Source organism: Lissotriton vulgaris, chromosome 6 (assembly GCF_964263255.1).
Source record: "Lissotriton vulgaris chromosome 6, aLisVul1.2, whole genome shotgun sequence".
Lineage (NCBI taxonomy): Eukaryota > Metazoa > Chordata > Amphibia > Caudata > Salamandridae > Lissotriton > Lissotriton vulgaris.
In genome coordinates, this window is record NC_141694.1 from 1477756373 (window position 1) to 1477770058 (window position 13686).

General features: G+C 46.3%; 1 protein-coding gene across 4 annotated transcripts in view; it reads right to left on the reverse strand.

Annotated features, from left to right (window-relative positions):
* Positions 1–4083: 4083 nt before the first annotated feature.
* Positions 4084–13686, reverse strand: part of FOXRED1 (FAD dependent oxidoreductase domain containing 1) — a 108233-nt gene continuing 98630 nt past the window's right edge. For all 4 annotated transcript variants that reach the window (XR_015296673.1, XR_015296672.1, XM_086927623.1 and 1 more), the window contains one exon: positions 4084–4333. The gene's annotated coding sequence lies outside the window, so the exon portion shown is untranslated. The remainder of the gene's footprint in view (positions 4334–13686) is intronic.

The following is a 13686-nucleotide window of genomic DNA, read 5'->3' on the forward strand; positions in this document are numbered from 1 at the left end:
CTTATATTTCTTTTATTCATTGTGAATTCAGTTAGGTTAGTTGTTTTCATTTTCTTTTGCATTTTAATGTACATATTTTTCCTTTGTTGTTATGGGGGGGATGTGTTGTATTGCTTAGTATGTGTGTATTCCTTTAATTATCTTGTGTCCAGAATGTATGTGTATTCTATTGGGGAGATTCCACGTGTAGTCAGTTGTGGAGCTGTTGCTGGATGAGTAGTACTTTTCCCCTGGCGCTCACCTGTTATATTAAATGTATTACCTAATAAATTCTGAGGTAATCTACTACAACGACCCAACCTCGTTACTACAGGGGTCTTCTGATGGAGCTGGCAGCCAGAAACCCCCCAAAAAGCAGTGGTGCCATCACAATCCCAATGGGAACTCCGCCCCACCACCTTTCTCCGTTGCAAAGACCGGAGTCAATGGATTCTCCATTAAGAGTCATCAATCAATCCAATGCCCTTGTTCGCAGGGCTGAATGCAGGCTCAGAAAATGCATTCCCAATATTGAGCGGTGAGGACAAGGTTTATTAAACATGGCTGTGGCCAAGTGTCTCAAGACTCACAACACAAGCAGCCTGGGGCCCCTAAATAAAAGCAGCCCCACCGCAGAGAGGTAGAGAAATTACAATTAGTACTCAAGTCAACATGAAATAGTGAGGGACTACTACTATTCGTCTTGTCTCACTCTGTCTCCATCTGAGACTCCGACTCACCTGAGGGCTGAGGCCTGCGGCTTAGGTCTCAGGCACAGGCGGGCTGCAGCAGCAGAAGACCGCGGCTAGCAATTATTAAACAATGGCCTCACAGTCCCTTTCAGTGCCTCAGACTCACCGACCGCCTATTAATTGGTCCTTCAGACATTGAGGCGAAGGGCAGCAGCTTTCTTTTTCATTGCTGTGTCCGCTGCATGTGCAGTACAATCCCAAGAGTTTGGTGTGACAGGACAGAATGAAAGCTGATGTGGTTTTGGCTGTTTGTGGACCTGTTGGGTCTGGTGCCGCGGACTTTACTGCTAATTTCCCTGATATTACACTAAACCGGCCCTTGCCTGCAGCAAGCTCAAACACATAAAGTGATTAGAAAGCACCAATACAATGCACGAAGTGATGGGAGGCAGCTTTCTTTTTACTTGCCTCGCACACTGCCAATAATGTCCCTAAAGTGTAGGAGTGGCGGGTCAGATTGTGGGCTGATCTATTTTGGCTGTTTGCGGGCCCGTTGGATCTGGTAGGCCAGGTTTTACTGCTATCTATGCAGGGGAAAGCTTTCTGTAGGAAGCATATATGCACATAGTAAACATCTCCCAGACCTTGCAAAACATCTATAGAGGACATGAGGTGGAGGACAGCGCTTCCCTTATCATTATCACGCCTGCTGCCTGTGCAGTACAGTTTCGAGGGGTAGCTGTGCTGGGCAGTGTGAGGGCTGATTTTTCTTTGCTTTTTGTAGGCCTATTGGGTCTGGGGGCCTGGGTTTTATTGTTGATTTCCAGATATTACAACACATCTTACCTGCAGCATCCTTAAATACACAGTCTCCCATATTTTATGAAACACCTGCATGGTATTGGGTGGGGGGTAAAGTCCTTGTCTTTTCCACCGCCAGTACTGTCCCCGAAGGATAGGAGTGACAGGTCAGAGTGTGGGTTGAATTTTTGGCTGTTTGTGAGCCTGTTGGATTTGATATGCTGGGTTTTACTGGTGAATTTCATGCCTTTACGATAAACCTTATACTGCTACAAGCGTACATGCAGGCAATCTCCCATACATCGAATAACGCCTTTATAGTGTGCCACTTGTTGAGAGGTTTGATTTGACATGTAAATGTAAATGTAAATGTAGTATACTTGTAAAGCGCACAGCTGCCCCAGCAACGGGGCGTCCCGGCTCTGTATAACGCTGTGGAACCCTTCCTGGCTCTCCCTGTGAGATGCCCCTCTTGGGCACCCCCAAGGTGAAGCCAGGCATCCCAGTGTTGATGGGGCCGTTGTGGAGATTAAGCAAGCTATTGCCCAGAGTTGCAGCGTGGGACCCATGATTAGAGTAGGCGCCGAGCGAGAATTATCGAGTCCGCGGACATTGAGCCCAAGACCCTGCCGCGTCGGGAATTGAACCCTGGTCCCCGGCCTGATCTCTGCTTCAGAGTCTGCCGCTTCTAACCAGTGAGCCACACTCCTTTGACATAATTGGTTTAATTGAAAGTGAAGAAAAGTTTGACTCCCTCTTTCATAGAAATATTTTTCTTCACTTTAAATTTCTCCCTTTTAAAAACACAATTACTCTATTTGTCAGATATAAATATGGTACATGTCTACCGGCCCCTGGGATCAAGAGGCCTGCTGTTTGTAAATCAGACACTCTAAAATGGGGAAAAATTAAAATGAAGAGTTTACTTAATCATTAAGGTAACTTTTCATTTTAATTTTCTCCCATTTAAAAGCATCCAGAAACATAATTATCTTCTCACACTCCCATATTGAGTTGACAGTGACTTTTGTTTAAAATGTAAATACCTCAGTGCTTCAGTTCTTCATCTCTGTTCCGTAGGTCATAAATCCGACTCCAACACTGCTCATTATCCGGGCCTGCCATCTGAAGCCTGAAGATAATAATGTAAAACAAACACTTTAAAATAAAAATTTAACACTGTGCTTATTTATAATGCACTCAAGACTTTGAGCTACTCTGAGGTACTGGTAGCTCACGATGGACCAGTTGGAGACATGTAGTCTAGTCAGGTGTGTCATGCCCTCTTTCTAAACTGAACTTCACTCATGTCTGCAGCATGTGCATTAACTTATTAGGCTGGCTTTGAAGTTTTAGTTATATGGTACTGAATACCAGAGGCAAGTCTATATTTGGAGACACTTGTCTCTAAAACTTATTTGGTGCCTATTGAATGGTCTTGATCCACGATTGATGTTTTGTCAGGTTAAGATTATGGCCCTAGAGGCCCCTTGTGAACTTCCTCATGGTGTGTCTTAGTTGTAATGAATGATGGTGCAGCAGTTGTTTTACAGTTTTGTCATCCCAGAAAGAGGCTATAGATTAGTGAACTTCCTTTTTGAGGAGTTTAGCATTTGTTTCAAGGTACGTTTGAACTTCTCAATGATAAAAAGGTTGTTATTTTTTAATTTTTGTTCTTTTAATGCACATTTTTGCTTGGTTTTACTCGTGTGAAAGTGTCACTTGAAGTGTCACGCATATGGCAGTTCTGTGTCACTCACAAGAGCATTGAATCTATGAAAATGTCTCACATAAGCTACTTGAAAACTTGGCAGCTATAGTACAAGGCAGGTCTGTTTAGGATGCAATGGAGAAAGCAGAATGTGTGTTTGACTCTTGTCTCAAACATCCTGATTTATTTATTGCGTTCCTGTGGTATTCACATACAGTTCTTTTGCCTTCCTCAGTACTTTCTTCTTTCCAAGTTCTTTTGCCCATTTCACTAGTGCTTGTACGCTATTAGAGAGTTTCCCTGCAGGTGGCTGTGACTGCAATGGAGGCAGACGTGTCTGGGTAGAGCTCTGTCAGGGGCTCCCCTAAACAGGCCCTGCTCTCCGAATGCAGCCGCCCACATGGGCTCTCACCAGGTGCAGCTCCACCGGAAAAACAATCTGAGGTGCCGCTGCGAGTCCCGTCTTGCCCGGGTCCCGCCTGGATGGCCCGTTCAGCATGAGATTCATATGCGGTTTGCTTCAACAAATTGAGTCCCGGGCTTAGCTCCGCCCCCCAGGCCGCAAGCAATGGCGCGGAGTGGATAGGCGGCCAGGGGCGAGGCGTGGTTGTTCCTCCTGCGGTAACCTGACTGGGCGCTGCTGTGTGGCAACGAGAAATCGGGACCCCCTGATGGGCCGCGTACTTGGCTGTATACTGTGCGCAACACATGAATGAACTGCTGCCTGCCGCGTTGGAAGACGGAGCACTATGGAGGGAGGCGCTGCCCTGTCCGCCTGATCTGCCGTTGCCTCCACGGCGCGTCTCCAGTGAGTGGTTCCCTGCCTGCAGAGGAGAATTGCGATTCTCCTATTAACATGACCAAAGAATCTGGATTTCATTAAAGACACGGAGGCTAACATTATGCATTAATCCTTTAATGCCTCTCACAACAGCCGCTTACATCACAAAGGTAAAACAAAGAATTAGATGACATCACGTCAACAATATAAGGCATGAGCAGGAGTAGAGCTGTCTCTTTTAAATGCGAAGGAACGATGGGAAGTCAGGATAGCAACTTGGTACAAGGACGGTGAAGGGGTTGAAATCCGGGTTGAAATCCATGGAAGGAAGTGAAGGAAGGATGCTGGAGATCCATTAATTTGAATTATCTGAAAATAAAATGAAGAATGTCAACTGTCTGATGAAAATCAGAAGAAAGTCAGTAACAATCGATGTAAGCATACTTAAAATTGATAAATGAGTACACATCAGGAATATAACCCAAAATATATACTCCGTCCAAGGGAGGGACTGGAGGGATAATGTTAGCCTCCGTGTCTTTAATGAAATCCAGATTCTCTGGTCATGTTAATAGGAGAATCGCAATTTCATTACAAGACAAGGAGGCTACATTATGCATGTTGGTAGCTATGAATAACAGCATCAGAGACATGTTCAATTGGTTTGCAGTAGTGATGCCAAAGGTAGAAGCATTAGACCAATCTGCACACTTAAGGATAACATCCAACTTACCATCAGACCAGAAAGATTTGCTGGCCATAGCACTTCTTAGAGAATGTGCTTGAAATTGAGAGAGATCGATACCAGCAAAGTTCATAGCTAACTTAACCCACCTGGCAATAGAGCAGGAAGAGATGGGTTTAAAGGGTTTGACATAGGAAACCAGAAGTTGACTTTCATCAGGTGGACGAAGGTCTTTCATTCTTAAGTCATATTCCTTCATGCAATCAATTACACAAAGCTTTTTGCAGAGATCAAAACGAGGGTAGAAAATGAAATCAGACATAGTTTTAGTTCTTCTATAAATTTCAAATGTAACACCCAACATGTCATAGCTCCTATAAGAGACATCTAGGGCCTTAACGTCGGATACCCTGCGACAAGAAATCAGACATAAGAGAGAGGCAAGTTTAATTGAAAGATATTTTCTGTTAAGAAGGGAGTTATTAGGCCAGGAGCAAAAAAGGTCAAGCAATAGTTTAACATCCCAAACAGATTAATATTTAGGCCTAGGTGGCCTTTTAAGTCTGATACTTTTAAGGACTCAACAAATAATAACATTTTTACCTAACGTCTTACCGTTGACAATAGAGTGTCCTGCGAAAATGGCAGACCTATAACAGTTAATAGATCTATAGGAGAGACCACTGTCGAAAAGTTCCACTAGGAAATTGACTATATTAACGATAGGTGCCTCCACGGGATTCAAAACCCTTTCCAAGCACCAACTAGACCATTTTTTCCAGATGTTATTATATCTGTAGTGTGTTCCAGGTGCCCAAGATTCTCCGAGGAGTGTGAGAGCAGATGACGAAAGTCCAGACAATTGGTTAGATTGCCTGACACTTTCCAGGCAAGAAAGTTCAGGTTCCCTGAAATAACCATGTGGTGATCTTCTCTGTTTGCGTTTAGGAGGAGTCCTTGAGAAGCCGGAATTAGAAGGGGAACGTCGCAAGAAAGTTCCAGAGCTGTGGGGAACCAAGCTTGAGACGGCCAGAAAGGGGTTATCAGGACTAGAGAGCACTGTTCCTGTCTCACTTTCTGCAGAAGACGGAGCACTATGGAGGGAGGGGCTGCCCTGTCCGCCTGATCTGTCGTTGCCTCCACGGCATGTCTCCAGTGAGTGGTTCCCCGCCTGCGGCGGAGAATTTTAACTGCCTGCTCTTCAGCTTCCTGATCGCCTGCGACCACCTTCGAGCAACTTGCTGCGCACCCCTGGAATCGGCCTTTAACTGCCGCGGCGGGTGGGAAGAGTCTGTGGAGGTGAACACTGTCCCACCTATTTGAGCCACTGCTGCCTCAGCGGCGTGGCAGCAGTAGATGAACCCCCCGCCAATGTGTGACACCAGTGGCTGTTTGCACTGCTGCTGCCCCATGGTTGTTTGCTCACTGCAGTTGGGGTGCCCCCGGGGCTCTTTTGGACTTGCCCTCGTGTTGCCGCCGCCTGAGGCCCTCTAGACCACCTAGTGGCTGCAACTGTGGAGAGGGGGAGGGGTGGTGTGTGCAGCTACTACTGAACTCGCCTGCACTGCCATTTACCGAACGTTGTGATTCAGCAGGGGTGCCACTGATGATGAGCTGCCTGCTCTGACCCTGCGAGCTCCCCTCTGATACTACCTGCGATGTTGCCAGGCATGGCAGGGACATCCTGAGCAGCGGTTGATGTGCTTCTCATCCCCTCTGTGAAATGCATGGAGGCCTATGGGAGAGCTTTGAGGTCACGCTGCCTACTGCCTGAAGCCCACATCGCTGGTGACCCTCGAGGCTGACCTTGTATGGATATCCAGACGCCTACTGGGTGCTTGGCCTACCACAGCCACTGGCAGTGCTGAGATACGCATCTCTTGGACTTTGGTGGTTGCTGCACCTTTACCATGAGCACGTCTCTGCTTTGTTGTCCTACATCTGGAGTGGCCCGCACAGGCTACCCGGGAAGTGACTATAGGTGGGAGTTGCTGACCCCCACGAATATTTACGCCATTGACGCTGAGACTGTGTGACCTCTCCTGGGGCGAAGACATAAACCACTATCTGGCGCAACTTGAGTGGGCGTGCGGTGTGCACGGAGGCGGCGCTGCTAGGGGGTTCCTGTGCAGGCCGGGAGGCCCAGCTGCCGGGGTCGCGTACTGCAGGGCGGTCGCGATCTGTGAACTGTTGGGGGTGACACGTGGCCGTTGTGGAGCCCTCATCCTGATGACGCGGCACTGAGGCCTTGCCACGTGAGGATCAACGTTGAGGTACAACTACTGTGGCTCATGTCGGGTGGTACCTGGGCATTGGCTGGCACGGGAGGAGCTCAGACCATACCACCTCCGTCCAAGCCAAAATCTGACAAGATGGCAAAGCAGGGACACACGGACCAAACTGCAAATAAGCTTGATGCGGTGCTGGCTGCAGTGGAGCGGCTGGAAGAAACCATCAATCAGATCCGCACCTCCCTGGAATCTAAAATTGATAAAGTGGCAATTGAGCTCACTCACCTACACGCAGATCACCGGAATCTCACAGACCGCACCACTGTCTTGGAGACCATGCTTGCTGAAATCAAACCACAAGTGACCCAGACGGATAAGCATGTGTTGAACCGCGTAGAGTTCCTGGAGGATAGAGACGAGAATGCTTAGGGGCGAGCAAGGCGCAACAATGTACGATTAGTGGGCGTACCGGGGCGATGGGAAGGAAGGAACCCTACCTCGCATATGGAAAATTGGCTCAGAGATCTACTACCTGAGGCGACCCTCTCCTCACACTTTGTCATAGAACGCGCACACAGAGTCCCGGACTATACCATCCAGGTGCAGAGGCAGAGGCTCTCATTCATGGCTATGAAAAAAACGCCTTTGGCAAAACAACCTGACATATTCTCTACTCTTCCTGGCATGTCTACGAGTGGTTGCAAGCGATAAAACCCACTTCTTTGCCACACCAGAGGAGGCAGAGGACTGGCTGGACACCTTCAACACTGCAGGACCTTGAGATAAGGCTGCGTCAGCAACCCTACCAAGGCTCATGGGACCCTTCCGCCACCGCCGGAGAGAGCAGAGATCAACGGGAGCGCGTACACCGCCTTCACCGGCTGTAGGACCACACTCGGACTTGATTCTCAGCGGACAACCATACGCCCTGCAAGCAACAGCGGAAATCAGCGGCTCCTTGGTGACTGAGGATGCATCTAACTCTAGCCAACGAGTCCTATCTAGCGACGACGAGCAGATATATGGCCTACAGAACTCACAGGATTCAACAGAACAACCAGATGTCACTCCACAGAAGGCTGACCAAATAATGTGAACAATGTGGGACCCTATTCCTGGTTGAACTACGGTTTGAGGTATTGTGATATGTATGATGCAATATACAGCTGGCGTCGGCATAGTCGTTTGCGATAGATGCTGCTAAGATTCTGAAAGTTCGCATGAGGTAAGGGGAGACATACTGTTGTAGGAGGGAGGTGTGGGATTTGAACACATACTCTATTGTAGTCACGTGCACATCAGTCCACACTGCTTATTTACTAGATGTTTTGGAACTGGTGTACATGGGCTGCTTTCTTTTTACACACTGTACCTTGCCTGTGGATGGGGAGCCTCTACGACACTTGATGTACGAATTGTAAGTTATATAAGTTTAGCAAGCAGCACACACACCCCCAGATCGCTTTGGACTGTTGTCTTTATTGAGAGTTTGGACGATTGCTGGTTGCACATTCGCCCTTTTGGAATTGTTTATCAAAATGTTTTTGTTTTGCATCTATTGTGAGACATCATCTGTTGAAAGTAGATTTATACACTATGCCACAGCTTTCCAAACTGTGTGGCGCGACACGTTACTGTGTCGCGACCCACACGTAGGTGTGTTGTGCAACGCGATGACGTCTGCCGGCAGGCCGATATTAGGGGAATGTGACTCGAGCCCCCTCACTCAGTGATTGCGACATGCACGCGACGTGCAAGGCGGAAGGCGGAGCAGCTGCGGAGCAGAGCCTCGTGGGAGTATTGAACCCCCCTCCAAGAGTGCTACGGCGCTGCTCACGGCCCTGAGCGTGCGGCCTTACTGGGACACAGTGATATCGGAGCCGCCTCTACCCCACCATCCCAGGCACTCACTCGGTTGGTAAGTAGTGAGGCTTAGACCATTTTGGGGCATTTTAAACCGCCGAGTTTAAGCTGTATATGCTATACAAACAGTATGTAGGCAGTTTCACACATTTAAAATTGTTATGAAGAGGAGTACATCTGTGATCAGGCTGGTATAGAGCGTCTTCTTGTAAGTGTAGCAGGGGAGTTTTCCGATGGGGAAAATGTTATCCCCATAGAGAAAAAAAAGTTGACATGCATTTATGGATTGATTTTTCCTATTCAGAAATGGGAAGGGGCGTTCTCCTGGAACTTTTTGTGAATTCAAAGAAAGTGGAAAACCTGCTCCAACTGTAAGAGTAACCTACAAGGAGCAGATTTCCACCTTTCTTGGTGAATAGGCAAGCCCATAGATTTGCACCTTTCTTGGTGAATAGGCAAGCCCATAGATTTCCACCTTTCTTGGTGAATAGGCAGGCACGTAGATTTCCACCTTTCCTTGTGAATAGATAGGCCTATAGATTTGTGTGTGGGGGGTTGTGTGTGTGGGGCTGTGTGGGGATGTGTGGGGGTGGAGCTTTGTGTGGTGTTGTGCGCGGGGTTGTGTGTGTGTGGGGTTGTGTGCGTGTGGGTTGTGTGTGTGGGTTGTGTGTGTTGGGGGGTTGTGTGTGGGTGTGGGGTTGTGTGTGGATGGGGTTGTGTGTGGGTGTGTGTGTGGCTTGTGTGTGTGTGGGGTTGTGTGGGTGTGTGTGGGGGGTTGTGTGTGTGGGTTGTGTGTGTGTGGGGTTGTGTGTGTGTGGGGTTGTGAGTTTGTGTGTGGGGTTGTGTGTGTGGCAGTATGCAAGTAACATCACAACTTGGGACATCACAGGTGGCATTACAGGAAGTGGCATCACAACTCATGAGCTTACAGGAAGTGAGATCAGAGATTAAGACCTCACTTATGTTAAGCAGGTCTATCATGAGTACATTTGAGCGCATTACAATATTTAACAAATTGATGTTTCATTGGGGCTGTTTCCAAACTGTGTGGCGCAGGTTGCTTGGGCTGGAGGGGAGTAATACCTGCCTCGACTGGCCTCTCATTGCCCCTTTTGGCCATCGCTCAGATTCCTGGCGCAAAAGGACTTCCAGGGCAGTAATAATAGAACTGCATACCACAGCACATGCTAGGGTTGTATTTGGGCTCCAAAGTGGTTACACGACTGAGACAATGTAGTGGACATAAGAACAATTCACAATGCATGCCCTAGTCATCAGGGCAGGTCGGAGGAGCGGGGGGCGAGAGAGACGGCTAGTGAGAGAGAGGGAGAGGGAGAGAGAGAGAGAGAGAGAGAGAGAGAGAGAGAATGTGCGTGTGTATGTGTGTGGGGGGGGGGGTGAGAGAGAGAACTACACAGAGAGAATGAGAGCTCAGAAGAGTGAGAGCCACTGACAGGCTGAGGTGCACATCTGCAGTCGCTTCTAAAGTCTTGCCCCATTCTAGTTCAGATTGCATGCCTAAACACTTCTCTTGCCAGCGCAAAGCATTTATTTATTTATGCGTTTTTATATAGCACAGACTTTACCCGAAGGCATCAGAGCGCTTCACAATAGGAACAGTAATGATACACGAGGAGAAAATTACAAGTGAACAAATTACAAAAGCAAACGTTAAACGTTAAATTACATGAGGCAAAAGTGACAATTGTGAGCAAACAAAATACAAGAGGTAGCAAACGGTACATTACAGGAGGAAAAAAGTGACATGTGTGCAAGTTAAAAAAGTGTACAAAGTACCAGTAGAGGTATAATAATGCAATAAATGGCAGACCCTCAAACACAAGAACAAACGCTACGTAGGCAATGGTGGCACTTGTGCAAGTGTCTAAAGCAAACAAAATGTGAGAGGTAGCAAACAGTGTGTTACAAGAGAAAAGTGACGTGTACATATTACAAAAGAGTGCCAAACACAGGTAGAAGGATAATACTGCAATAAATGGCAGACACTCAAACCACAAGAACACACTGGGAAGGTACTTCCATAGTCATGGAGAATAGGATTTCTATAATGGAAGGTCTTCCTTCAGATAATAGAGAGGGTATGAATTAACTTTGGAAGTGTCTTTGACGGAGGAGAACTTTGAGGTCAGTTTTGAAGGCCCGGGAGGAGGTGTTGGTCCAGAGCTGAGGCGGAAGTGAGTTCCAGATTCTCACTGCGTTGCCTGAAAAGGATGTCAGTGGTAGCATGATAGCTATGCACTTTTTGGTCCATGAAAGAAAAATGTGTGACACAGCACTGGCGCAGGACCAACATATAAATTATGGACCAGGACTGAACTGTCTGTACAGCAAAACTGGAATAACTTGGTAACTTTGTAATGAGATTCCACAATACCGGTTAATTCCTAGTTAAAAGAGGCATATTATACTAGATGAGACCCCACGCGGATTGGCATTCTAAACTGAGATGCAATTAAGTACCTAGTTGTAACTACACCTCCGAGATTGGCGGAATACTAGTTAATTAACCTAGAACCATGGGATACAAACTACACCTCCAAGAAGGCCGCTTTGATATTATTAGATCTGTCAGCGGCCTTCGATACGGTGAACCATGGTACGCTCCTGGACCGACTAACAGCAGCAGGATTCCACCAAGATGCAAGAAAGTTGCTGGCATCTTTCCTAGACAACAGAACATTCACAGTGGAATTGGGTGAGAAAAAATCTAACCCCTTCAATTGCCCATGTGGGGTTCCGCAGGGGTCTTCACTGAGCCCAACGCTCTTTAACCTATACGTAACACCGCTAGCCGAAATCATCAGGGTTGTGGCTTTTTGCTAGTGTCATACGCAGATGACATGCAAATTGTAGTCTCTATTAAAAATGACATCTCAGACACGGCAAATAACTTCAAAAATTGCATGAAGCTGGTAAGCCTGTGGATGGAGCAAAATTGCCTAAAATTAAACGGGGATAAGAGTGAGGTCATGCTTCTGGGAACAAATACAGTAATCTGGTCCCCAGACTGGTTACCGGCAGATCTTGGCAACTGTCCATCACCGGTGGCCAAAGTTAAAAATCTAGGCATCTTACTAGACAACAGACTCACTTTTGAGGCCCAAACCAACAACCTAGTATCCACGATGTGGTTCATCTTAAAAATGTTCAACCTCTGGTGGATACTCCACTAGTATACCAAACGCACAACTAGTATAGGTTATAACAATTAAACAATTAGTAAATTTTTTACTTGTCCCAGTAATCACTCATGAAAGTTTTTTTCAAAAAATATTATTCTTGTATTTCTTCAAACGGTACATTGTAAATGCTAATACAGCCAATTGAAAAATTTATATATAATAGTACAAAAATTCGAATGCATCAACTCACTTATAGAACAGTCTCCATCGTTTAATGTTCAAGGCAGTTCTATTCCACAACAACTGAAACAACTTGAGTTTATAGCTAAAAGAGCATTGAGTCAACGGCTTCATGCGTCGACATTGATTCAGTACCATAAGGTACAAAGAATTCCTCGTGGATTACGCTTGCCCATCAAACCACTGTTATATAAATTCCAATATAACTAAAGATTCATGGAAAAGTGGCAAGCAGTTCAAAATAAATGCTCACTTGATTTAATTCTGCTTCTGATTGAGGAATTATCAAAAACTATCAAACAGCTAGAAGAAGAGATACACATCATCAAGGCAGATCTGTCAACACGTTGTAAGGCAGATTTTTGGAAACTCACTTTGGAAGACCTCAATGGCAAATTAGAGTCTTATGGTAAAGATATTCAGGAAAGGAAACTACGAAAATTCCGTAGTTTCCTGGCTGGCTGCCTTCCAACCAAACAGCACACAAACAATGTACTAAACACGCATAGTAACAGAGTACACATTAGGGAGTGCGCAGGCTGATTACTCTTTTTCGTATCATCTTAAAAATGATCAGAAAACTTGTGCCATACATCCCAATGGACTCCCGAAAAATGGTGGTGACCACCTTAGCCTTATCAAGACTCGACTACGGTAATGCATTATACGCCGGGATGCAAGCCCAATACCTGACCAAATTACAGCGCTTGCAAAACTCAGCAGCACGACTGATACTAAACATACCGAGATCAGAGCACATATCGCACCATCCAGATACGCTACACTGGCTCAACCTGGCAAAACGAATTAGATTCAAATCACTGTGTTTAACATATAAAGCGCTCCAAGGTTCGGGATCTTTGTTCCTTAGAACACACCTCAAGCCATACGTCCCCACAAGAGACCTACGGTCCAGCCAGGCAAAACTGATACAAGTTCCTAGTTTTAAACAAACGAGGTGGGGGGGCAGAAGCTTCCTGCTACATGCCGCCAAAGATTGGAATCAACTCCCCCTCGCAATCAAAAACAGTACCTCCCTAATGTCATTTAGGAAAGCGATTAAAACATGGCTATTCAAGTCCCGATAAACAAACTCTCATCAAGTTTCAGGGCATATGAGCGCTTTACAAAACCACAAATTAAATCAAATCAAATCAAATCAAGATTTGCGGCATATTAATTTTATGCCAACAGCGTTAATGTATTGGCCTCTGTATGTGTGTTTGTTTCTTTAGTATCAACTGCTATGTGCAATTTAAAGGGAACGTTTAACTATGAATTAAGGAGGATAAAGAAGAGAGGAGAGGTTTCGCCCTTTGTCTGTCTGTGCATAATGTGCAAGACGTGCTTGAGCCGCTAAACTGACAGACATCAAAGGCCAGTGTGGGTGTACCCCTCCACTCATGCCCTGCTAGGCTCGCACAGCAGAGCCTTGACACCCATGTGAGCTCTGATTTCACATGATTATCTACTACTCAAATCTTGAAATGTTACTGGAGAGAATGAAGATTGTAAGCGAGGCGTAAGATTTTTAATCTTCGTATCCCATGTTCTTCCTAT